The sequence below is a fragment of the Lactuca saligna genome, chromosome 3 (assembly GCF_052625555.1).
Source record: "Lactuca saligna cultivar CGN05327 chromosome 3, ASM5262555v1, whole genome shotgun sequence".
In the NCBI taxonomy this organism is placed as follows: Eukaryota; Viridiplantae; Streptophyta; class Magnoliopsida; order Asterales; family Asteraceae; genus Lactuca; species Lactuca saligna.
This window is the reverse complement of record NC_136419.1, coordinates 163544781-163569994: the sequence shown is the minus strand read 5'-3', so window position 1 is coordinate 163569994 and position 25214 is coordinate 163544781.

The following is a 25214-nucleotide window of genomic DNA, read 5'->3' as shown; positions in this document are numbered from 1 at the left end:
GAGAGAGAAGGGAATGATGCTAATTTCGGCCCTAGGGTTCCCTTGGAATCAAGTGGCCTTAAATTGAAGCATAGGGTATGTATTTATACTATAGGGTGCTAGGGTTTCAGTCAAAACCCTAATGGACAGCTTAGCCACCAAGCAGCCCAAGAAAACTTATGGAATGAGGCCTTGGACGAAAATATGATGATCCTTCATCATAATTTCGTTCCCCCTTAGTCCATTAGGTTTCCTAGCCCAAAACTCAACTATCACACAATTGACAGTTTATACCCCTTTATTTAATTTGTCTCCTTTAGTCACCAAATTAATTTCTAATTAATTTATGACTAATACTAATCAAATAAATATGATTTCTCCTTTAATATATTATTCTTATAATATATTAATAAATCATAATATCTCCTCTCTCATATCAAATTACCTTGTCAAGTTGCTTTGGTGAAGGCAACCCAAAAGGACCATGCACACTCGGGTCAAGTATATACCAAATATGGTTACTGACTTAGACATTAATCCAACAGGATCCTGTTAGGTAACGAACATCTTGGGTTTCGATAATTTGATCAAGACCACTCATACGAAATGAATATGATTTTGGAGTTTCGAATCTAGGTACAGAAACAAAAGTTTCGTTAAAAATTGGAACTAAGTTCTCTGTCAGTTCCTTAAATTCTTGAGAATTGGGTTTCACTTTCATCATGGTCTCATGATGTCACATCATCAACACAGATTTTTGATATGTCTAAGTCTCGATGGGTTTGATCAAAGACCTCTTGGACATATGTCTTTGTGTGTGCTCGTGAAAGAATGTTTAGATGAAAAAGATTGGTTTAAGAATTCGTGTGTACTTCTCTTATTATGGACAAAACAGCAAACTCTTGACTCATGTGAGAAGAGTCAGGTAGCTCATGTAACTAATGTGAATATAAGCCTGTCTTGGGAAGAAACTTCCGTATGAAATATTTCATTAAGGCTTTCGGTAAACACACATAGAGACATTTGAGTATTTGGTCAACATGTTGCGGCATGCTTTTAGGGAAACCTTAACTAGTACAAAAGTCTCGAAAGATTTACCTAACCCCAGAACTGCAAGTATTAACCATTGAGATTCATCTTTGTTTCCTAAAACAAAACATGAAGACAAAACAATACAAAACAATTTTTTTTATGTGATTTTTGATTTTTTGAAAATAAAAGAGAAAACAAATAAAAGTCATTTTGTTGTTTTTGTGTTTTTCGAAAAGAAATGACAAAACAAACAAAAAAAATTTTTGTTGTTTTTAAATTTTTTGAAAAGAAATGACAAAACAAACGAAAAATCTTTTTGTTGTTTTTTTAAATTTTTCGAAAATAAAAACTACTTAACGAAAATATTTGAAATGTACCAGACACACGAATTTTTCAGTTCCAATTTACGAAGACAAAGGGTAACGAAGCGTTGATTATGAACAGTAACCTTTGAATTTGATAGTTGTCCAGTTATCGCTATTCTTTCGAAATAGAACCCCCTTCGACCATTCCATGTCCACCTAAAATTCTCACAAATGATTTTTCATCTAACAGTTTTGTGAAAATATCAGCCAATTGATCAGTGGTTTTCACAAAATGCACTTTAATATTACCATCCTCTACACGATCTTTTATGAAATGGTAACGAAGAGCAATATGCTTAGTCTTCGAATGTTGCCCACGATTATAACAAATATGAATTGCAATTTGAGAATCACAATACAAAGGAATTCTCTTCATATTTATTGCATAATCATGCAATTGACTTTGAATCTAAATTATTTGTGACTTGCAAGGAGCCGCAACAACATATTATGCTTCAGTAGTCAAAATTGAAACACATGTTTGCTTCTTCGATTGCCAGCTCACCAATTTTCCATCAAGAAATTGACATCCTCCACTTGTGCTTTTGCGAATGAGATTGCAACCTCCCAAGTTAGCATCTGAAAAAGATTGAATAAAGAAACCAATTTCCGAAGGATACCACAGTCCTAACAAAATTGAGCCTTTGAGATACAGAAAAATATTCTTTACTGCAGTAAGATATGGTTCTCGTGGATTTGACTGCTACCTAGCACAATTACACACAGAAAACATGATATTTGGTCTACTTGCTGTGAGATAAAGTAATGAACCTATCATGTTTCGATAAAGAGTTAAGTTAACTGCAGGTTTATCCAACGAAGGTGTCAGCCTGGTTCAAGTTGCCATCGGAACTCGTAATTTTGTGCTTCATCAATCCAAACTTTTAAGGCAGATTCTTCGTATATTTTTCATGGTTGATAAAAATTCCTTCTCTGCTTTGACAAATATTTAGACCAAGAAAATTATTAATTTTTCCCATCATGCTCATTTCAAATTTGCTTTTCATCATATTCTCAAATTCATTAGATAAAACAGGGTTAGTAGAGCCAAAAATAATATCATCGACATAAATTTGAACAAACATAATATGATTCCCAACTTTCTTTCGAAATAATGTGGGGTCGACTGATCCTTGTTTAAATTTCTATTGTTTTAAGAAATAGGTAAGAGTTGCATACCAGGCTTTTGGTGCTTCTTTTATCCCATAAATTGCTTTATCTAATATATAACAATAATCAGGATGATCTTTATTGACAAAACCTAGGGGTTCTTCCATATATATTGTTTCTTCGAGCTCTCCATTCAAAAATGCACACTTCACATCCATTTGATATATATCGAAATCTTTGTGAGCTGCATAAGCCAGAAATATACGAACAGCCTCGAGTCTTGCGACAGGGGCGAAAGTTTCTTCATAGTCTATTCCCTCTTGTTGTGAGTAACCTTTTACAACAAGTCTAGCTTTGTTTCAAATAATGTTTCCATCTTTGTCGGTTTTATTTTTGAAAATCCATTTTAACCCGACAGTAGAAATATTTTCAAGTTTTGGAATTAATCTCCAAATATTATTTCGTTTAAACTCAGCCAATTCAAATTGCATTGCAACAACCCAATCAGAGTGTTCCATTGCATCCATAATTGTCTTTGGTTCGATTTTCGAAATGAAAACATTGAACATGCAAAATTCTTGATGAATATTTAATGTCTCATTCTTTGCACGAAGTTGAGCTCTTGTTAAAACTCCATCTTGTGGATTCTCAAGTACTTGTTCTTTCGAATGATCTTTTGTCCATTTTTCGAGTGGTGGATATGCTGGATCAAAATCCAAATGTGCATCTTCATTTTCTGACCCTGCAATAGAAAGATTATCATTAATTTCATGAAATTCATCATTTAGATCAAGACTTATCGTATCACTGTGATTTTGATTCTATTGCTCCCCCTCAACCAGATGCTCCCCCTCAACATCTTTGTTCATTCTCCCATAATCCCCCTCGAAAGAATGCTCCACATCAATTTGAGTATTTGTATCCAAGTGCTCACCCTCCACTGGATTATTTAGCATACATTTGCCAATTCTTGGAGAATTCGACGTTGATAAAGTGTCATCAGGAATTTGGGTAAGATCAGATCCGTCAATGTGCTTCAAAGATTTTGATTGATTATTATCATTCGCACGAACTTCAGCATCTATTGCCCTATCAGGAACACCAAAAATTAAATAATAATCAAATCACATGATGTTATAATTTCAGTTTCATCATTAGATTCATAAATAATTGGCTTTCGTTTCAATAGTTTTTCAACTTGTTTAACATAATAGTCATCAAAAGTAAGATTGAATGTTTCTTCGAATTTCCGGGTTCGTTTATTTAACACTCGATATGCAACCGAATTGTGCGAATATCCCAAAAATACTCCTTCGTCAGCCTTAGCTTGAAACTTCGAAAGATTATCCTTGAGATTCATGATAAAGCACCTAAAACCAATGAAGGTTCTAATTAGTGGTTTGGTCTAGGCTTTCTATGTAATAGGTTCTTTTGAGTCAATTTATAGCTGATGGTAGTCTATATGTAGTTTACGGCCCGACAATGAGTTTACATCCGTAAGTCTGTTTACGACCGTAAACCCAAGGCCGACCCAAGTCCAGTATATATAGAGGTGCACTAGGTCTTTTGTCTGTTGTTGATGCCTTAGAGTTCATGGCTGCTGTAACCACAAGTTGTACCAGACGTTATTCCTAATAGAAAAGCGTGTGCAACCTTGTTCATTCTCAATTCTACATATTCTTTATTGCTAATTAATTGTGTTTGTTATTTGATCACTAGTAAGATCCGTTTCAGGACCTTACAATTGGTATCGGAGCAAGACCAACATCAAAAGCATTCGACAATCGATTTTTGACCGTGTTCTTATTTGTTTGGGACTGAAGTTGGTGTTTGCTACGAAAGGGTTTCAAGCTACATTAAAAACTGCATTTTTCTCAAGTTTCTAGAAGATTACGGCCACAGCTTACGGTCGTAAACTTAGATTACGGCCGTAAACCCCCCATCAGTTCTTGAACCGTGAACCTGGTTCTTGGGCCGTGAATAAGGATTTTTCATCAATCGTAAACTTGGATTCCTGGACCATGAACATAGACCGTAAACTCCTTATGACTGTAAACACCGGACCGTGAACACAGTTTACGATCGCAAACTCCTCTCTGCCCGTGAACACAGTTTACGGTCGCAAACCTAATTTGACTGTGAGCTTGTGTTTGACAAGAGACTTAATTTATTCTTAAATTAGTTAATTTCTATTAAATATTAATTGAATATCAATGGATTCTCAAAGTCAAACACACCACCACGAGCTGGACTCTGTAATGGGCACAACCACTCGAATTCCTAGACTACTGTCCGCTGAAGGTTTCCCAGAATGGAAGTACAGGGTTGAAAAGTACATCAAGATGAAGGACTTCAAAATCTGGAGAAGCATCATAAAAGATCCTGTCAGAATAACCACCATAATTTCAGGGCAAGTGGTTGATAAAAAGATTGAGAATTACACAAATGAAGACTTCGAGAAGGTTGAAGTGCAAGAAAGGGCTTTGGCCACTCTTACCATGGTTCTATCTCCGGAAATTGCTCAAGGTTTTAGGGAGTACACCTCTGCTAAGGCTTTATGGGAAGCTCTAATCGAGGTTTATGAAGGGAATGAAGATATGAAAGAGAGTCACCAAGATATGCTACGACAACGGTTCAATATTTTCAACTACGTTCCTGGAGAAACTCTTGAAGCACAGTTGCAGTAGTTCACATCTCTGACCCCAGAAATGACTGTAGTTGCAATCTTTTACACCAAGTCTGAGATAAACAAGAAGCTACTGAATGCTCTCCCAAAGTCTTGGGACATGAATATATCTGTTATAAATAAGACTAAGGATCTTAGTCGGCTCTCTCTTGCTAAAGTTATGGCAGTCATCAAAGCTTGTGATATTGATGAAAAACAGCGGGAGATCAATCACATGAACTCATACTCAGCTGCAAACCTTGGGATCTCTTCTAACAATGCTCTTTCATATTTCTCCTTTTCTTCTGCAGGTCAATCCTTTGCTGCTCAGCAAGCTCAAATTCAGTCTTTTTCCACTCCATCAGCCACTTCACTTCCTGCTGCATCAGCCATGCCTCTCTGTCACAACCAATCATTCATGTCTGCTTAAGGTGCTTCTTCCTCTAATGGGGCTTCCTCATCAAACACAAAGGAGGGTGATGAAAATATCGCTCTTGCTACAGGGCTTGTCAACTGCTACAATGTACTTATGGCTGGAGATCTTCCGCCCCAACTTTCATTAGCCGATCTCGATCAGATTCACCCTGAAGATGTAGAAGAGATGGATATCACATGGCAAATCGCCATGGCAATTTTCAGGGCGAAACAGTTTGCCAAGAAGACCAGAAAGAACAACTGGTGGATGAGTGCTGACAAGAAGGTTGGATTCAGCAAGGGAAAGCTATGTTCTTTCAACTGCCACGAGCCAGGTCATTTTGCTCGTGAATGCCCGAAGCTAGACAGAAGATTAAACAATGATCGTACAATAGTTGTAGTAGGAAACAATCGAAGCGATGTTCAAGTGAACAACGAGAAGGCTATGGTTGCGCAATCATTGACTGGGAGGATTAGATGCAGGCCCTGAACATATCAGGACCTGAAAATGCTCATTTGGCTCACGTAGGTGATGATGCTCTTGCTAAGACTGTTGCAGATGAAGATCAAATGATGGCGCTACAGTTTGCACTGATAGTATCTTCTTCTCATGAACCAAACAAAAGTGAGGGAAGTCTACCCTCATGCTCTCAAGCTTGTATTGATTATATTAAAATTCTTCATGAGCAAATTGAGACACTAAGTAGAGTAGTAGAGAACCTTACAATTATATGTGAACATAATGACTTACTAAAAAGGGAAGTAGATGATTTTAGGTACGAAGGTTACCAACTTAGAAAAGGACAAAAACCTCTTAAGTCCCAATTAGAAGCTAAAATAAAGGACTTTAGGAGACTTCGGGAAGACTATAGTAATGAATGCGAAAATTATGACTACATAAAGAAACAGAACGTTGAACTAGTGGTTGAAATTGAATCATTAAAGGGAAAATTTGAAACTGCTGATTTTGATTTTAGAAAATTTGATGTATCGAGTGAGGTAGTTTCCAATATGATAGACCACTACATGCAATTTAAACAAAATCAGTCAAAGGGTCTAGGGTATAATCAAGTGCTTCCTCCTTTCAATCATACAGTATTAAGAGCAGAATGATATGCAGTACTGTTAACCCAATCATAAATTTTAGGTTTGAAACTATCGATTAAGTCAACATCACTAGGTAAAGGACTCGAAACATAAGTTTTCAATAGTTTGGGATTGTTACTGACATCAGCCTTTGTCCTTTTAGATTGTGATTCGACATTCGTGGCTTTCACAACTACTCTCCACTTCTTTACAGAGACCTTCCAATCTTTTGACGATGAGCATCCAGTTCAAGAAGTATTCACATACTTCTCATAATCATCTTTAATTTGTTGTTGAGAGTAATTCGTTGACTGATACATGCGACCTTTTCCTTCAAGCCAGTGATCAATGTTTTTCGCTTGAGTTAAACCTTTTGTGTACGAAACTTTTGAAGGTTGTTTCACCGAAGGATTTTGAATGTTCGATTTTAGTGGAACAAGACCAACATTTGAATTAGGATGAAATTTTTGAGGATATCTTCCATCAACTTTATCTGTTGCAGTTGTTTTCGGACTATACCTTTGTTGAAAAGTTTTTCTTTTGGTTTGAAAAACAATTTTCAACATTTTGATTTTGAAATGTCTTTGAAAAATGATGAACCTTTGTAGAAAATGATGTTTTCAGATCTTCTAAAACCTGGTTTTGAGCGGGATTTTTTTCTTTGGTTTGTATTAGATGAAAACGGAGTCTTATTTTTAACACATTGAGGTTTTGAAATTTTAGATGTTTTCATTTTCAAATCATTTTGTGTCTTTCATGACTCAATGGTTTTCCAAAAAATCTTCTTTCATGCTTTCCTTTTTGAAATTTTATTATCTTTCGAAAATTTGTCAATTTGTTCTTTGAATTCTTTTGAATTTAATTTGACAAAATTTTCATTTTCCTCAACCTTTTGTTTTAAAACCACGTTTACAACTTTAGATTTCTCAACCCACTTTCATTGAGGTTTTTGTCTTTGGAAAACATACGAGTTCTTTGTTAGATTATTTTTGATAGTGCTTTGGTTGGAAAAGAATCCTTCATCAGTCGTTTTCTTGTTGTATTCTTCAATTAATTTCTTGAACTTAGGGTTGACATTCACAATATTCCTAGTAGTAAAAAACACATGATTTGGAAATATCACATCATCAGTGCACTTGAAATTCGGATAAACCATGGTGTCGGTTTCCAAATAATGAGCACCTTGTTCAGACAACACTTTTTCGAATTTTTCAATATCTCCATACATTTGATCAACAACTTTTCGTGGAATTTCATTTTCTTTCAAACTTTTGTTGAACATAGATTCCTTTTGAATTTATTCATCATTTTCATCATCATTGTCATTTGTTTGACTATCTCATACATCAACCAAATCAGGATCACAAACTTTCGAAGTTGAAGGTTTGTCAGTGTCACTGTCAACTTTCAAATCCTTAACAATTTCTTTTCATTTATATTTTGATGTGACATTAATGATAGATAACTGAGAACAATCAACATCAGCAAACTCACTTATTTCACTAATATTATCAGAATCATCTACAATATCAGCAAAATTAGTTTGTAAGTCAGATTTCAAATTCTTAGTCTTTTTCAAAATTTTGATTTGTTCAATTTTGGTCAAGGTTTCATTAACTATATCAACTAGTTCATTCGAATCAAGACATTCATCTATTTTTACGATACCATATGCATATCTATCATCTGGAATTTTGTCAAATTTAGCAATTGTTTTCCCACAATCATAACAAATGTTATCAAGCTTCTCTCTCTCAAAAGATAGAAAAGGTAATAACTTTCTATGTTGTTCTTTGCTAATGTCACTAAAATGATGTAAGGATGTAAGTTTTCCATAGAGTCTTTTTGCAGAATTACACTAGATATTTTTTTGTGCTAATAAGAGTTTTACATCGCTCGAAAGAGAGTCTCTATCTCACATGATGTTTATGATTTGCAGTTCTAAACATTCTATCTTAGTTATTTTCGAATCAAGCTTCTTTTGTGTCTCTATCAATTGTAAGCTCAGTTTCTTAGCTTCATTACTAGCAGACACAACAATTGAATCGAAATAAGAAACAATGTCATCAAAAGCAACAATTTTAGAGTTATACGCATTTAAAGGAATATTGAAAGAGTCGAGAATAGAACGTCCCTTCGTAGTCATCAGTGACTTGTCAGTTGATTTGAATACGAAGCATCTTCCTATGACCTCTTCGTTAGAATCATCTTCGAATTTCTCGTATAGAGCACCAAGCATCTGATTACACATTTCATCATCATCTGATCCTGAAGACCAGATTTGATACACACCTTTTTCCTCCTGTTCTCCTTTGGCAACCAACGACATGCCTTTTTCCTTCGCTCTAAGTTCCTCCAGCTTCTCCGAATAATACGCTTCATCCTTCACCTTATTCTTCCTCTCCTCTTTCTTACGAAGCATACAATCATGCGCAAGATGATTGGCTCCGTTGCAATAGTGACAATATATTCCAAAATTTCCTTTCAATTTCTTCTCTGTCTTTTCCTCAGCAACTTTCACTTCTTTATATTATATCTTCTTCTTCTCCTCTCCACCAGCTTTGTTCAGAAAATTTCCTCTTCCTTCAATCTACCTCTACTTTGGATTAAATGGTTTCTTAAACAACTTTTTGACTTTGTTGTTCGAGTAGAATGCAATTGCTTCATCGTCCGAATTCATTAGAATACCTTCTTCAACATCTGAATCACCACTTTCAACAGTTTATTTTTCGGTAACTTTCGACACAAGTGCCAAAGGACCACCTAGATTAAGTTTCGACTCTTCAGCCGTCTCATTAACCTCACTTTCGTGAGTTTTGATCTAATTATACAAATCATTCAAGGAAGATGTATCGAAACTTTGCTGATTCTTACCCATCATACTCATGCTTCTCCACTCTTTTCGAAGTCCCATCACAAATGTAAGATTGAATTCCATTGTAGACCGAGTAATTCCATATCGATTGCATCGATATATCAGCTCGTTGAAGCGATCATAGTAGACTTCGATTGTCTCATTCTCCTTTTGTCGAAATTCCTTCAGCTCCACCAAACATTGCTTCACAGAGTTAATTTTTGTCTTTTCGCTTCCTTGATACTTACCCTTAAGAGTGTTCATTTCTCCTTCACACTTTTACAGCAACAAACATAGTTGTAAACCACTGGTGGCAATGCACCTCTCAACTCCCTCAGACATCGTTTCTCATTTTTCTTCATTCTATCAGCACGTTCATCAACAACAACAGTTGAATTTGAAGAACCAATGTTTTGAATATTTGCAAGAGCTTGTGTAAGTCTAGAGATGCAACTCCATAATTCTTCATCTAGGTCATTTAGATAATCCTCCATTCGGTCAGCCGATTGATTGTAATATTCTGGAATCAGCATAGGAATTTTAGTAGAAGATCCTAAGAGATGCGAGAAAGAAGTCATCGTGTTCATGTTAAATTTCGCCATTGTTGTACGGATTTGAATTTCTCAGAAAGTTTGAAGAAACTTGTATTTGACTGAATGAATTGAACGGAAATTCAAAAACAAACACTCGATTAAGTAGATTCAATGCAGAATCAAATTAAAACTTATGATCCTTGATGATTTTCTGAATCTAAGTGTGCGGAAACTTTTGAATCAAATTTTATGATTCAAATACAACAGATTCAACAGAAAATCAAGTCGCAGTTATGAATTCTGCTCTGATACCAATTGACGAATTGTTAATCAAGTAATGTGAATCAAATCAAAGAGAAAACGATATGAAAGAACACGGGATGTAAATATGATCTTGTTTCAGCTCTATTATACTTTCACGGTTTTATAGAGAGTACAAAGAAAGGTTCTATAAAAGACTTTTTCTCTAAGTCTAAGTAAAGTTCCTATTTATAGGGAACAGGAAAGTATACAAAAAATACAAAAACATGACAATTAAGCTTCGAACAGATAAGACGCCTTAGTAAACACATTACAAACTACGCGAAGGGTATGGCCTTCGACTCATTACAAAATGTCTTCGACCCTAACAATCTCTTCATCAGAAGGTTGACATTATAGCTAATGTGGTTACCAAGTTTTTTAATCTCTACGAAGCCCTTGGTCTGAAAGTTGATCAAATTTATGCGGATAAAGTTACAACTATTTTTTTAATATAAGTCAGTTGTTAAGAGAACTCAAATACTTGGTTTTGAAGCCAGGTTCTTCTTCTCCTATAACTCCTGAGTTCTTAACTCATAATTTTTTTTTTGTTTGAAACTACTCTTCAGAAGTAGTTAGCTCCATTGGCCCAACTTCTTAGTCTTTTACCAATGAATGCCCCACCTGTTGTCACAGGGGTGCAAGGGGGAGAGAGAAGGGTTGTTGGAAAAGGAGAAGGTGCTTCTGGGAAGACTTGTGAAAAAACAAAGGTTGTTGGAAAAGTGTTCTCATCTCATGTCCCTATTTCAAAACCGATAAATTTGAAGGCTGATCCTATGGTATCTACTGTTACAACCACCAAGTCAATTTCTAAATGCATTGTAATTGGTTCAACTGGTGAAGGTAGTTCTTCGAAACCTAAGGAAACTATAACAAATATGGATAAAGGGAAAGGAATTGTTGTTGAAAAATCAAAAGAAGAGAGGAAAGCAGAGGTTGAACCAGAAATGGAAAAACAAAGGCAACTTTAGAGTTTGATGAGGCTTCAACAAAATGACACTCCAAATTTGAACAAATGAGATCCGAGGAAATTGTACAGCTATGAGAATATTGAGGCAAGGGTTTCTTATAACGAAATGCATGATTTTGAGAAGAAGCCAAGGAGGAGTTATGCTACAGAGAATACTGATATGAATCAGCTTGATTTTCCAATAAATCAAATAATGTTTATCATGGCTCAGTACAAGATTGTTGATAATGTCAAGGATCAAGATGATTACAATCACACCCCAAAACTGAGAATGGCGGAATACGTTCTGCGGTGGAGGACTGTCACACCCCAAAAACCAAAGGCGGAAACATTTCCAGGGGGGACTCCACGTTGAGTATCAAACCAATGCACATAGTAAGCAAAGTAAACAATCATTACATTACATATATAAAAGTTTACATTTGTTTCAAAAGTAAATTGTACAAGTGTGATACATAGTATATATGATCAACATGAGACGAGTCTTCTACGCACTCCGTCTTCGCCAAAAGTGATCGCCGGGAACCTGTCTAATGCAGACCTGAGAATACAAGCGGTTTGAAAATCAACATAAAGCGGGCGAGTTCATAAGCGGTTAGTTTTCTGAAAATTGTACGAGTTCCTTTGGTTTCCTGAAAAAGCGGTTATCCAAGAAAATCCCATGTTTTCTTAAAAGTAATGTTTACCAAATCCAAATTGTAATGTAAAAGGTGTACACTGAAATCATAATTGTTCTTGTGAATTGTAAAGTTTAGTTATCTAACTTGTTACACTTTTCTGGTTACATACTACTGTTACTCAGGAAAATCCTATATTTTCCTACATGTGTGTGTAAACTGTTACCGATTCTGCGTGTGCAAACTATTACCGATTCCGATTATGTTCAATGATATCCCCAGGAAAACCCCATGTTTTCCTGAATGTGTGTGAAGTCTCCTGAAAGTCCGATTATCCTTATATGTACATTAGTTTTATTACGTACATAAAACTAATAAATAAGTGTAAAGTGTTAATAATCTTGATTGCGAGTCCTTAACCATACTTCAGACTAGATATGACTCGGGTCGTGGCCAGTATCCTTTCTATGACTTTCGTCACCCTTGAACCTTTCATTTCGGCTGTAGCTAGCAGCCAGGTGCGGGATTGTAAGTCCCGTATAGATCTATACACTCAAGTCACGCTCTCCTCTGTTCGGAGATTCTGGTTACAGGGGTAGTCCTCCACTCTCTCGTGCCAAGGAAGTGTTACAGAGGATGTGTCTCCAATCTTTAAGATTTTCCCTTTACTTCTCGTGCCTAGGGGAAGTAGTATCTATGACTATCTAAGTTTTAATGAATCATGTCCTTTACACTCAAGCCTAGGTGTTTTATCAAGGACATTACAAATGTTTTATGTTTTCTAATGGTGTCTGTCCTTTACACTCGAGCCTAGGGTGTTTTATTAAAGACATTACATATGTGTTATGTTTTCTAATGGTATTTGTCCTTTACACTCGAGCCTAGGGTGTTTTATTAAAGACATTACATATGTGTTATGTTTTCTAATGGTATTCGTCCTTTACACTCGAGCCTAGGGTGTTTTATTAAAGAAATTACATAGGAGTTATGTTTTTTATCAATATAAGTGTGAAAAATCAATTGTGAAACATTATAGTATTTACTAATAAGAATTGAAATCGTTTGTACAAACAACTCTACAAGTTAAAACAGTTTGTTAGTGGGTTTTCAATTCTTAAAAGCATGTGAATTATGAAACCATTTAAAATGAAGTAATGAATTTAAGTACAAGATATCCTTGTACTTTTGCTTGTATTCCCCCCTGAAGACATTTAAAAACCATTGAAAAAGGGTAGGGGTATGAACTCACCGGTCGAGAAGCGTGTCGGATTGGATGCTAAGTGTCGGTTCGGGGCTTGATAACGCGTGAGGTTCCTATGTAATATGAAATGATATGCAAATGTATCTAATTAGACTATAAATCACTAATTAGATATGATTATACAATTCAAGACACGAAAACACTTCAAATCAAGTGTTTGTAGTGACCCGGGTGACATCTAGGGACGTATAAGGCTCAGATATGGAGTTTACTCCTCAAGAGTAAACTCATAAGAGGGTTTACGGTTCTAGTTGGTGTGTTCTAGGATGCCACAAAGTCTTACAATGCACACGGGAAGGTTCTAGGGTCGATTTCACGGCTTAGGAAGTAATCAGGACTTGAAATGGTCTTGGAAATGAGTTTAAGGTATAAGGAGATGCTCTTGGGGAGATTACTACCTTAAACTCATAAGTTTACAACCGTAAACTCACGTTTGTCCATGAATTAAGGGCTTTGATGGTTGTAATTCAGTCACATGTGATTCTAGGTCCAAAACTAAGCTTTTCAAGGGATTAAAGGCACCTTAACACCCTTTGTTGGGTGTTTACGGTCTAAGGAGGTGGGTTTAGGGTCCAAGAATGTTCTTGGGTCGTAAACTCGAGTTTGATGCATTTCAGGATGTTTTGGTGCATCACATGAAGGTTTATGAAGTTCTACACACCCATGGAAGCATTTTGAAGGTGTTTAAGGGCATTTTGACTCATTAACATGAGTTTATGGTCCATGAATGAGGTTTTACGGTCCAAGAACATGCTTGGGCTGTAAAATCATGTCCATACATCATATGTCATGATTTTGGTGTCCTTAGTCCATGCATACAAATTTCTAAGTCGAATCTAAGCCCTTGGAGAAGTTTTGGGGCTTCAAAACCCTCTCAAGGGGTGTTCACGGTTTTGGGAGGGTCCCGAGACCGTAAACACTTGTTCATGGGTGTTTTTGGGTGATTCAAACATAGATTTGTATGCCAATCAAATTAGATAACAAGTTAGGTTAGATTGCTTACCAAATTGAGGCTTGAAAGGAGGGTTTTGGACTAATTTCAAGTTCTAGAGAGAGAGTGGTGAGAGAAAGTTTTTAGAGAGAGAGTAAAAGCCTCAAAATGATATCATTCAATCCCTTATATAGGGGTTAAGTTTGTGGCCCGGAGGAGTTTTACCCGATACTGCCGTTAGACGGTGATTTTAGTCGCACCCGATAAAGTTGCCGTAATTACGACTTAAATAAAACTAAATATTTTCTAAATGAAATAGAAAATATTTTAATTTTTTATAAAATTTATTCTAACATTATTAAAACATTAATAGAAGTCGCAATAATTTAATTAAAACAAAGTTAACGGCAAATTTTGGAACTTAACGGCTTTGTTAACGAAAACGGGTTTCAAATAATGGAACGAACTTTGGGTTGTCACAAGGACGTCATGTACAGTATCATTACAATTGCATAATAGTAAAAACAAGAAACAACAACCATTTCATATATATATATAGTGATAATAATTACAATTGTGTTCTACATAGTTAATAAACACCAAAAGTATAAAAAAATAAAAGATGAGTCTTGTATATGCTCCATCTTCTCCAAAAGCTGCCCTGTACTTGTCTATCTTTGACCTGAGGATACAAGTTATTTTCAAAAAACGAGTATCAGCATAAAGCCGGTGAGTTCATAAGAATTTAGTGTTGTTGTAGTATAAAAGTGTTTGCAAACTTATAGGATATTAGCTAAAATTTGTATTTATGAGTAGTAGAAATCCCTAGAAAATCCTATATTTTACAGAAAAGTACATTTGTAAGTCAATCCTTTGAGTGTGTAAAAGTATTATCTTTGAAACCATCAGTTGTATAAGTGTAGTAATAGTCCTCAAGTGGGTAATATGGCTGAAGAAATGTTATGCCTGCTGATAGTAGTAGTGTTGTAACTTTAGTTAGTAATTGGTCTTTAGTTACTTCGGGATGTTAGTTTAGACTTTAAGTCTTAGTGTATTTATTTGGTTATAAGTGTAACTTCTCATGTGACCAACTATAAAGTAGTAGAGTGCCCGATGACCTTCCCAGTCTTGTGTAGTTAAGTAATGTAGTGCCACCCCTGGGCCTAGTCGGCTCGGACTTGGTTAACAGTCGGGATGTAATAGTGTCAGTTCCGTATAGATCTATACATATAGTGTTTCTTTCCTTTCGGGAAGCCCTGGTCACATGGTGTAAGTGTAGTAGAGTGCCTTATAGAGATATAGTGTGATATACTTTGTATTAGTGAATTCTCTTATGATTTAGTATGGTAGACTTTTAGTATAGTAAGTAGAGTCTTCTCTTATACTCACACTAGCTTGTAATATTAACAGTTATAGTGAGTATAGTAGTAGTAAAGGTAACGAGCAGTAGCCTTAACTATACCTATTATACTTAACTAGAGTATGTGAATTCCTGCTTCTAATCAACAAAAGTAATGAATAAGATGAAGACATTCATATCTAACACAAATATATATGATATATAATTAAGAATTCAACAACAGTCGGACGGACAACCAATACCCTAAGACCACATCAAACAAGAACAGGAAATAAGGCGAGCTATCGGTCCTAAGTCCTTCAAGTCTTACTTATATAAATATATTAGTGTAGATATATTTTAAAAAGGAAAGTAGTTGAAACATACTTTTGAAAATAGTTTAACAACAAATTAACCTTAAAAACGCATTTGATAATTAGTTAAAACAGTTTTATTGATAAGTATCAATAAGTGTAGAGAAATCTCTTTTTGATGATAAATTGTAAATCACATATGATTTGATAATAAAACCTATAGTGTTTTACTCGTATCCCCCCCCCCCCCATAAAAGATGTAAAAACATTTAGAAAGGTTCATTAAGGGGTATGAACTCACCGAACTAGAAATGTGTCGACTAAGATGCTAAACGTCCGATCGAGGCTTGAAAACGTGCGAGGTTCCGATATAATATTAAATGATACACAATTTTATCTAATTAGATTTAAATCACTAATTAGTAGAGGATATACACTTCTAGCCGCGAAAACACTTCAATTCAAGTGTTTGGAGTGCCCCGGGTGACATTTATGGGCATGTATGGCTTGGGTATGGAGTTTACTTTTCAAGAGTAAACTCTTAGAAGAGTTTTCGGCCCTAAACACCACATCCCCATGAGTTTACGGCCGTAAACTCATGGATGGTGTTCTTAGGTGCTAAATGACCTTTTATCAATTTAGGGATGATGCTAGGTTTTGTTCTAGTGCATTAGAAAGAGACTAAGTCAAGCATATGGACCATTTGATGAGTTTACGGCAGAAACTATGAGTTTACGGCCGTAAAATCTCACCCACTCATTCCTTAATTGTTTTGAAGTTCATAGTTTAATCACAAGTGATACTACTCATTTTTACAAGTCAAGGGGTGAGTTTAGGGCACCATTTAACCCCTTTATAGGAGTTTACGGACCAGGAACCCATTCTTGAGGGGTTCACGGCTGTAAACTCCTTATGGATTTGTTTTTATCAAGTTTAAGGTCCCTAACTTGTTGGTGGTTGATTCTAGAATTTAGTCCAAGGCTATTGGTGTGTTTATGTGGCTTTTAAACACTCAAATACGAGTTTACTCTCCATGAAGGTGAGTTTACTGCCCAAGCATGTTCTTGGGAAGTAAACTCATGTTTACTCCCCAAAAACTCGTTCCAAGGTGTTCTAAGTCCAGTACATTAAGTCATATAGCCATATCTAAGCTCCAAAGGTCGATTGGAAGGGTTTAAAGGCTCAAAAACCCCTTTTATATGTGTTCACGACCCAAGAGTGTTCCAGGGCTGTAAACACATGTTTATGGTCCTAAAACAAGATTTGAACACGAAAATGAAGGCTAAGGATGTTATACTAGAAGCTAGGATAGTTACCTTGGTGATTTGAAGCTTGAAATGAGTGATTTTTGGACCTAGATCTTGGATTGAGGAGAGAGGTTAGAGAGAAAGTGAAAAAGTGTTCAAATGAGGCTTAAACCACTTTAAATATGGTTTGGATTTGAGACAAGGTGGAATTCTACGCGATACTGATGTTTACCGGGTTACACTCCAGCCCGCAACGTAAAAGCATATATATATATATATATATATATATATATATATATATATATATATATATATATATATATATATATATATATATATATATATATCATGACAGAACATAGAACAACCGTGCATACCGGGTTACACTCCAGACCAGACGACCATACACATAACATGTAATCATATAGCAGTTCACAGTTAGCAAATCGATCAACAGATCACATAACATATCATTACCCTAACCAAGATACCAGCCTAGTCGATCACTAGCATAACATCACCCTATGACTCAGCCAACATAATAATTATGCACATACGCCTTTCCAGGCCATGACCTTCCGGTCCACATCGCATTGCCTTCCGGCCCGCAACATGTAATGCCTCTTGGCCCATATCCCGCAATATCATACAACAGACAATTACCCGGATTTCCATCCGATAAAAGGGTCGGCCTTGGTGCCTTAAACCCTATAGATATAGTGAGGATAACTCACCTCGAAGCTGTCGGCTGAAAGCACAAGATCCCGCTGCTCCGAACTCTGACACGAACTCCCCCACTGAACATCAAAACATACAACTCAATAAATACCCTTAATTACCAAAATACCCCTGAAAGACAACTGGTCAACCCTGGACAAGTCAAAGTCAACCCCCAACTGACCCTACTCGCCGAGTCAACCCGATGACTCGCCGAGTCCTTATGCTTAGAACTTCCCTCAATTAGTGACCCAACTCGCCGAGTTACCCCAAGACTCGTCGAGTCCAACAACTCTGAGTCCACTCGCACCCAACTCACCGAGTCATCCCTTGACTCACCGATTCATCGACTCAACCAGAAATATTGGGACTTCCTCGACAAGACTCGCCGAGTCCAAATGGACTCGTCAAGTCCAAGGCTACCTTCTACCTACTCGCCGAGTTGTTCTTCCAACTCGTCGAGTTCCAGGCCATCTTCAAGCAACTCGTCGAGTCCACCCATGTGACTCGTCGAGTACCACCGGTCTGAATCCATACAGAAGCATCTCAGGCCATGCAATTGCTCCAAAACATAGATCCAACCTCCTACAATCCATCCATCACGTAAAGTGGCAAACTTTACTTGAATCTAATGAGATCTAGGCCTTATTCACCTAAGAACCAAGGTTTGGGACATGGTAGCTCCATTAACAACACAAGAACAGGGGCTTTAATGCTCTTAAGATCTTCTCCACTCCAGATCTGAGGTAGCAACCTCAGATCCATCCTCCAACATCAAGATGCCACACAACCAAGCACCCCACACAACCCCAAAATGAGAAACTAGGCAGATACAGGCCAAGAACGAAAGTATTACCTCCAAAGGATGCCTCAACAACAATGAAACTCGAATCCAAGCAAAGCCCTTTGATCCAAGCCACTTCTCCTTCAAGATTTCTTCAACCAACACCTCTCCAAGCTCTAATTTGCTCCACAAATGGACTCTCCATGAATTTAGGGTTTCTGGAACTCAAGGGGGGGATAAGGGAGGCTGTGGAGGGGCATAATGCTCTTTATATAGGGCTCAACCCCTAAAATTAGGGTTTTCTCCATACAGCACCTACTCGTCGAGTCCATCTTTGGACTCGTCGAGTAGGCCAATTGACACGTGACCACAGTAGGCCAATGAAACGCTAACACATACCCAAAACCCTGATCAGAAACTCACTGAGAGTCCAAGACTCTCTCTTTGCATTCCTTCCGAACCCCTCTCCCTGGTTCTACGCCTGCGGTATTCCCTCCTCGCCCTGGGCAAACATATCAAGTCGAATGAGCTTTTATTCTACCGCCGCAACACGCTACTCAAAAACCATCGATGGACCACTCCAATCATAACTCTACACTGCCGCCTTCACTTCCGTGAATTCGCACTCCCTTTAGGAATTTCATTCCTCCCTCTTTCCTTACCAAGGAAACCACTCGACCCCCCAGTCACCATGACAGGCATTATGGTGCTCATCCCACGCTACATTACCTCTTTAAAGCGTACCCGACATCCATGCATCACCACTACTATGACTCTCAAGCCCATGCACTACCTTCACTATTCAAGATCGCTACCCGGGGCCAGACCTCCCAATGTAATCACACTGCAACATACGCAACCCATAACCTCGAACCGATCCAACAATACTCGCAGAGTCTTCAGCATGACTGGACCGCCTCCCCAGGCCTTCAGCCAATCCGAACCACTCTCAGAACCTTCAGCCAATCTGACTGGACCGTCCTCCAAGCCTTCGGTCTAACTGGTACGCCTACCGGCCTTCAGTCTATCCGGACCGCTCAACTAGCATTCATTATTCCAAACTATCCCTTCGGGAAATCCTCCCGTGCATACCGTTCTAGCCCTCTAGGGGTTCCGAACTCCATCTCCATCATACATACTCGATCCCGGCCTGCTCCCATGCCTTCCACAATCAACTGCTCTAGATCTGTATTCCGCCCCGCACGCCTGTTACCCACCCATACGAGCCTGCTCTCGACTGATAGAAATACTGATGAATTACCCAAGCTGCTAAACAACCTCTCAAGCCCAACGACCATCTGGAGAATTTCCAATTCTCCCCCACTTAAGACACTGATTAACAACCACCGGTCGCCATCACCGACCTTCCAGAACAACCCTGCACAAAGAGAACACTTACACGCGGACTGCTTCCCACAAGCATAAACAACCTTAACGAAATCTCATATCGACACTGATTAACCTGCTCGAAAGAAACTCAACTGTATCTAACCACTCCTCGGAAAGCCGATGCTACCCGACCTTCAACCCAATGTTGCATCTCCACTAATAACCCTCACGAATGATAACCAACGACAGCACAAACACCAAACTATAACCATGCCAAACCCTCAAGGAACAACGGATACCAAGACGAAAATCCGAATCACAAATCCATAACCAACCAATGAAACCAATAGATAACAATACTCCACAACAATCATAGATAATCAAAAACAGCAGAAAGAACATACCCGCAGCAGCAAGCTGAAAAAACACGACCCTAAGCCCTTGGGGGCTTCGCTCCACCCTGACCTCCACCTGTGATCCTCAACGTAGCCGGTGCTAGAGCCTGCACCTGTCCTGTAGCAAGCCGTGGGCAGTTGACCTTCAAATATCCAACCTGATGACAATGATAGCATATCCTCAAATCCCAAACCGGCACTGACTGCCGACAATCCCTCGCATAGTGTCCCTCCTTTCCGCACTTACGGCATGCTCCACCGGACCGACAAACCCCAGCGTGACTCCTTCCACACTTTCCACAGACGTGGCTACCCTGATCTCCCATCCTGGAATCAACGGTCTTAGACCGTTTCATCGTCGGCTGCGACTGAACCAGAGCTTGCCTCAACTCACGCATCTGCAACTCAATCTCTAACTCACGCCGCCTGGCGGCCTCCTGCAACTCCAGCAAAGTCTCGCACCTCTGCGCAGACACAAACTGTCTGATGTCTCTCTTTAGCATACTCAGATATCGGGACATCTGAGCCTGCTCCGAAGCGGACTCAGGGCAAAACATCGCCCTCTCAGTAAACATCCTTGTGATTTCTGTCACCGATTCTGAATCCTGTTTCAGCTCCAAGAACTCCTGAGCCAACCTCTCCCTCTCAACCTGCGGAACATAACGAGTGCTAAACATCTCCCTGAACCGATCCCATGAAATCGCATCCCTCTGCGCATCCGAGTACGACTCCGTGGTCAATCTCCACCAATCCTTTGCCCCGAGCCTTAACAGGTTCAGAGCACACCTCACCCTCTGATCAGCAGGGCATGAACACGTGAAGAAACATCCCTCCACATCTGATAACCATCTCATAGCAACGATCGGATCCTGAACTCCATCAAAAGTGGGAGGCTCCGTATTATCGAAGTCCCGATACTGAAAATCCATATCAGCTCCTCCCCCTACTGCTGCTACAGCCACTATAGCCGCCGCGGCAGCCGTCTCCACGAGAGCCGCATAGCGCTCATCAAAATACTCAACCATGGCGGTCTTGATCGACCCAATCAACTCCGGCAGCTCAGCCTGAAACAATGCAGCAACCTCATCATGCAGGATCTCACGAATCCTCGCATCCAACTCGTGCATACTCATCTGACTGACAACCTCGGGTTGTACAGACCCACCTGGAACTCCCTCTCCTGCTTCTGATCCTGACCCGGATCCACTCCCAGCGTGCCCTGAAATCTCCATACTGAAAATAAAACACCAATCTCAGACATATTCCACTATCCCAGGAACCAGCTCTCATCCCAACCCTAGAGGTCATGGTTTCCCTGATACGCGTATGGGTCCTGTGCTTTCAGTAGTACGGGCCCATACTACCATCCACACCTACCCATATTTGTATGAAGTACTACAACAACACCCTAGAGAAACATGCATAACAACGCTCAACCCTCACCACTAGGGAAACACTAAGAATCTCCCATAAGGAACCCTAGGCTACAGGCATCACAATCAGACAACATTAACACGAATCCCTGAAGATCCATAGCCTAACTCTAGCATGCTGTTCTATCAAAGCTCAATAAAACAATGTCATGAATGGTAATTTGGGGTCACTTACTGGCTCCGGCTGATCGTACCTTCGCGTCCTCCTTTTACTAAATTTTAAAACCATTTTAATTTCTCTTTTAAAAACCTTCCACGATTTGAGACTGGAGTCACACAAGTGTTCCTCCAATTCACTCGAACCAAGGCTCTGATACCAACTTGTAACGTCTGAAAAATACAACCAATTTAAATTTTTCAAAACAACCTGATTTTCACTAAATTGTTTACAAAAGGTTTTCAATACAAATCATTTAGAGTATTCCCAGAATCACATTGCTACAAAATCATGAGGAGCGGTACGATCGCGCCTTCGCATTACCACGGTCTCCTGAAGAACTTGGAAAACATTAAACCACAACTGTAAGCCCGAAAGCTTAGTGAGCTACCCCCAAAATACCAACCACGTATACGCCCTTCCAGGCCACAACCTTCCGGTCCAAACATATCGCCTTCCGGCCCATTGCGTAATGCCTTCCGGCCCATAACACATTGCCTTCCGGCCCATAACATAACGCCTTCCGGCCCACAACATATCGCCTTCCAGCCCGCAACGTAAAAGCATATATATATATATATATATATATATATATATATATATATATATATATATATATATATATATATATATATATATATCATGACAGAACATAGAACAACCGTGCATACTGGGTTACACTCCAGACCAGACGACCATACACATAACATGTAATCATATAGCAGTTCACAGTTAGCAAATCGATCAACAGATCACATAACATATCATTACCCTAACCAAGATACCAGCCTAGTCGATCACTAGCATAACATCACCCTACGACTCAGCCAACATAATAATTATGCACATACGCCTTTCCAGGCCATGACCTTCCGGTCCACATCGCATTGCCTTCCGGCCCGCAACATGTAATGCCTCCTGGCCCATATCCCGCAATATCATACAACAGACAATTACCCGGATTTCCATCCGATAAAAGGGTCGGCCTTGGTGCCTTAAACCCTATAGATATAGTGAGGATAACTCACCTCGAAGCTGTCGGCTGAAAGCACAAGATCCCGCTGCTCCGAACTCTGACACGAACTCCCCCACTGAACATCAAAACATACAACTCAATAAATACCCTTAATTACCAAAATACCCCTGAAAGACAACTGGTCAACCCTGGACAAGTCAAAGTCAACCCCTAACTGACCCTACTCGCCGAGTCAACCCGATGACTCGCCGAGTCCTTATGCTTAGAACTTCCCTCAATTAGTGACCCAACTCGCCGAGTTACCCCAAGACTCGTCGAGTCCAACAACTCTGAGTCCACTCGCACCCAACTCACCGAGTCATCCCTTGACTCACCGATTCATCGACTCAACCAGAAATATTGGGACTTCCTCGACAAGACTCGCCGAGTCCAAATGGACTCGTCAAGTCCAAGGCTACCTTCAACCTACTCGCCGAGTTGTTCTTCCAACTCGTCGAGTTCCAGGCCATCTTCAAGCAACTCGTCGAGTCCACCCATGTGACTCGTCGAGTACCACCGGTCTGAATCCATACAGAAGCATCTCAGGCCATGCAATTGCTCCAAAACATAGATCCAACCTCCTACAATCCATCCATCACGTAAAGTGGCAAACTTTACGTGAATCTAATGAGATCTAGGCCTTATTCACCTAAGAACCAAGGTTTGGGACATGGTAGCTCCATTAACAACACAAGAACAGGGGCTTTAATGCTCTTAAGATCTTCTCCACTCCAGATCTAAGGTAGCAACCTCAGATCCATCCTCCAACATCAAGATGCCACACAACCAAGCACCCCACACAACCCCAAAATGAGAAACTAGGAAGATACAGCCCAAGAACGAAAGTATTACCTCCAAAGGATGCCTCAACAACAATGAAACTTGAATCCAAGCAAAGCCCTTTGATCCAAGCCACTTCTCCTTCAAGATTTCTTCAACCAACACCTCTCCAAGCTCTAATTTGCTCCACAAATGGACTCTCCACGAATTTAGGGTTTGTGGAACTCAAGGGGGGAATAAGGGAGGCTGTGGAGGGGCATAATGCTCTTTATATAGGGCTCAACCCCGAAAATTAGGGTTTTCTCCATACAGCACCTACTCGCCGAGTCCATCTTTGGACTCGCCGAGTAGGCCACTTGACACGGGACCATAGTCACGACCTGACTCGCCGAGTCTATCCATGGACTCGTCGAGTCACCCTCCGAAACATACACTTTTATCCCTTCAACTCTACTCTTGCGATTCCGGGATGTTACACACATTATCCCCCTATTAGAGGGAATTTCGTCTCGAAATTAGAGTTCAAATAATAATGTTATTACAAGATAACTAAGAGAAAAGATGGGGATACTTAAGCTTCATTTGATCCTCGCGTTCCCAAGTAAATTCTGGACCTCGCTTGGAATTACATCGAACTTTCACAATCGAAATGCAGCTTAGTTTCGTTCGTTTGACCTCCCAATCCAAGATTTCCACTGGTTCTTCTATTATGTTGAGGCTTTCGTTGATCTCGATCTCATCTAGTGGGATCACCAGGGTTTCATCAGATAAGCACTTTTTCAGGTTCGAGACGTGGAAGGTAGAGTGTATGTTACTTAGCTCATGGGGTAGGTTGAGTTTGTAAGCTACAGGGCCAATTCTAGCAAGAATCTCAAAAGGCCCTATGTACCTTGGGTTCATCTTTCCACGCTTTCCAAAGCGTATCATGCCCTTCCAGGGTGAGACCTTCAACAGGACTCAGTCTCCCACCTGGAATTCCAAAGGTTTTCTTCGTTTGTTTGTGTAGCTTTTCTGTCGGTCCCTAGCGGCTTTTAATCGTTCGCAAATCTGTACAATCCTCTCCGTCGTTTCTCTGATGATCTCCGGACCCGTGAGAGTGCTATCAGGAACTCGTCCTTTAGCTAACTGAGTCTCAGCCACCTCAGCCCAGCACAGAGGGGATCTGCACTTCTGACCGTAGAGGGCTTCAAATGGAGCTGCCTTGATGCTCGTATGATAAATGTTGTTGTAGGAAAACTCCACAAAGGGTAAGTGTGTATCCCACGCCTTACTAAATTCAATCACACAGGCTCGCAACATATCCTCTAAGGTTTGGATCGTCCTCTCACTTTGTCCGTCAGTCTGCGGATGGTAGGCTGTACTCATGTCCAGCCTCATCCCTAATGCTTTTTGCAGTGATTGCCAAAATCTCGAAGTAACCTACTATCTTTATCCGAGATAATAGATATAGGGATGCCATGCAGCCGAACTATCTCCTTAATGTATGTTCTTGTGAGTTTCTCCATCTTGTCTGTTTCTTTGATGGGTAGGAAGTGCGCAGACTTGGTCAATCTGTCGATGATGACCCATATGGTATCCAACCCACCG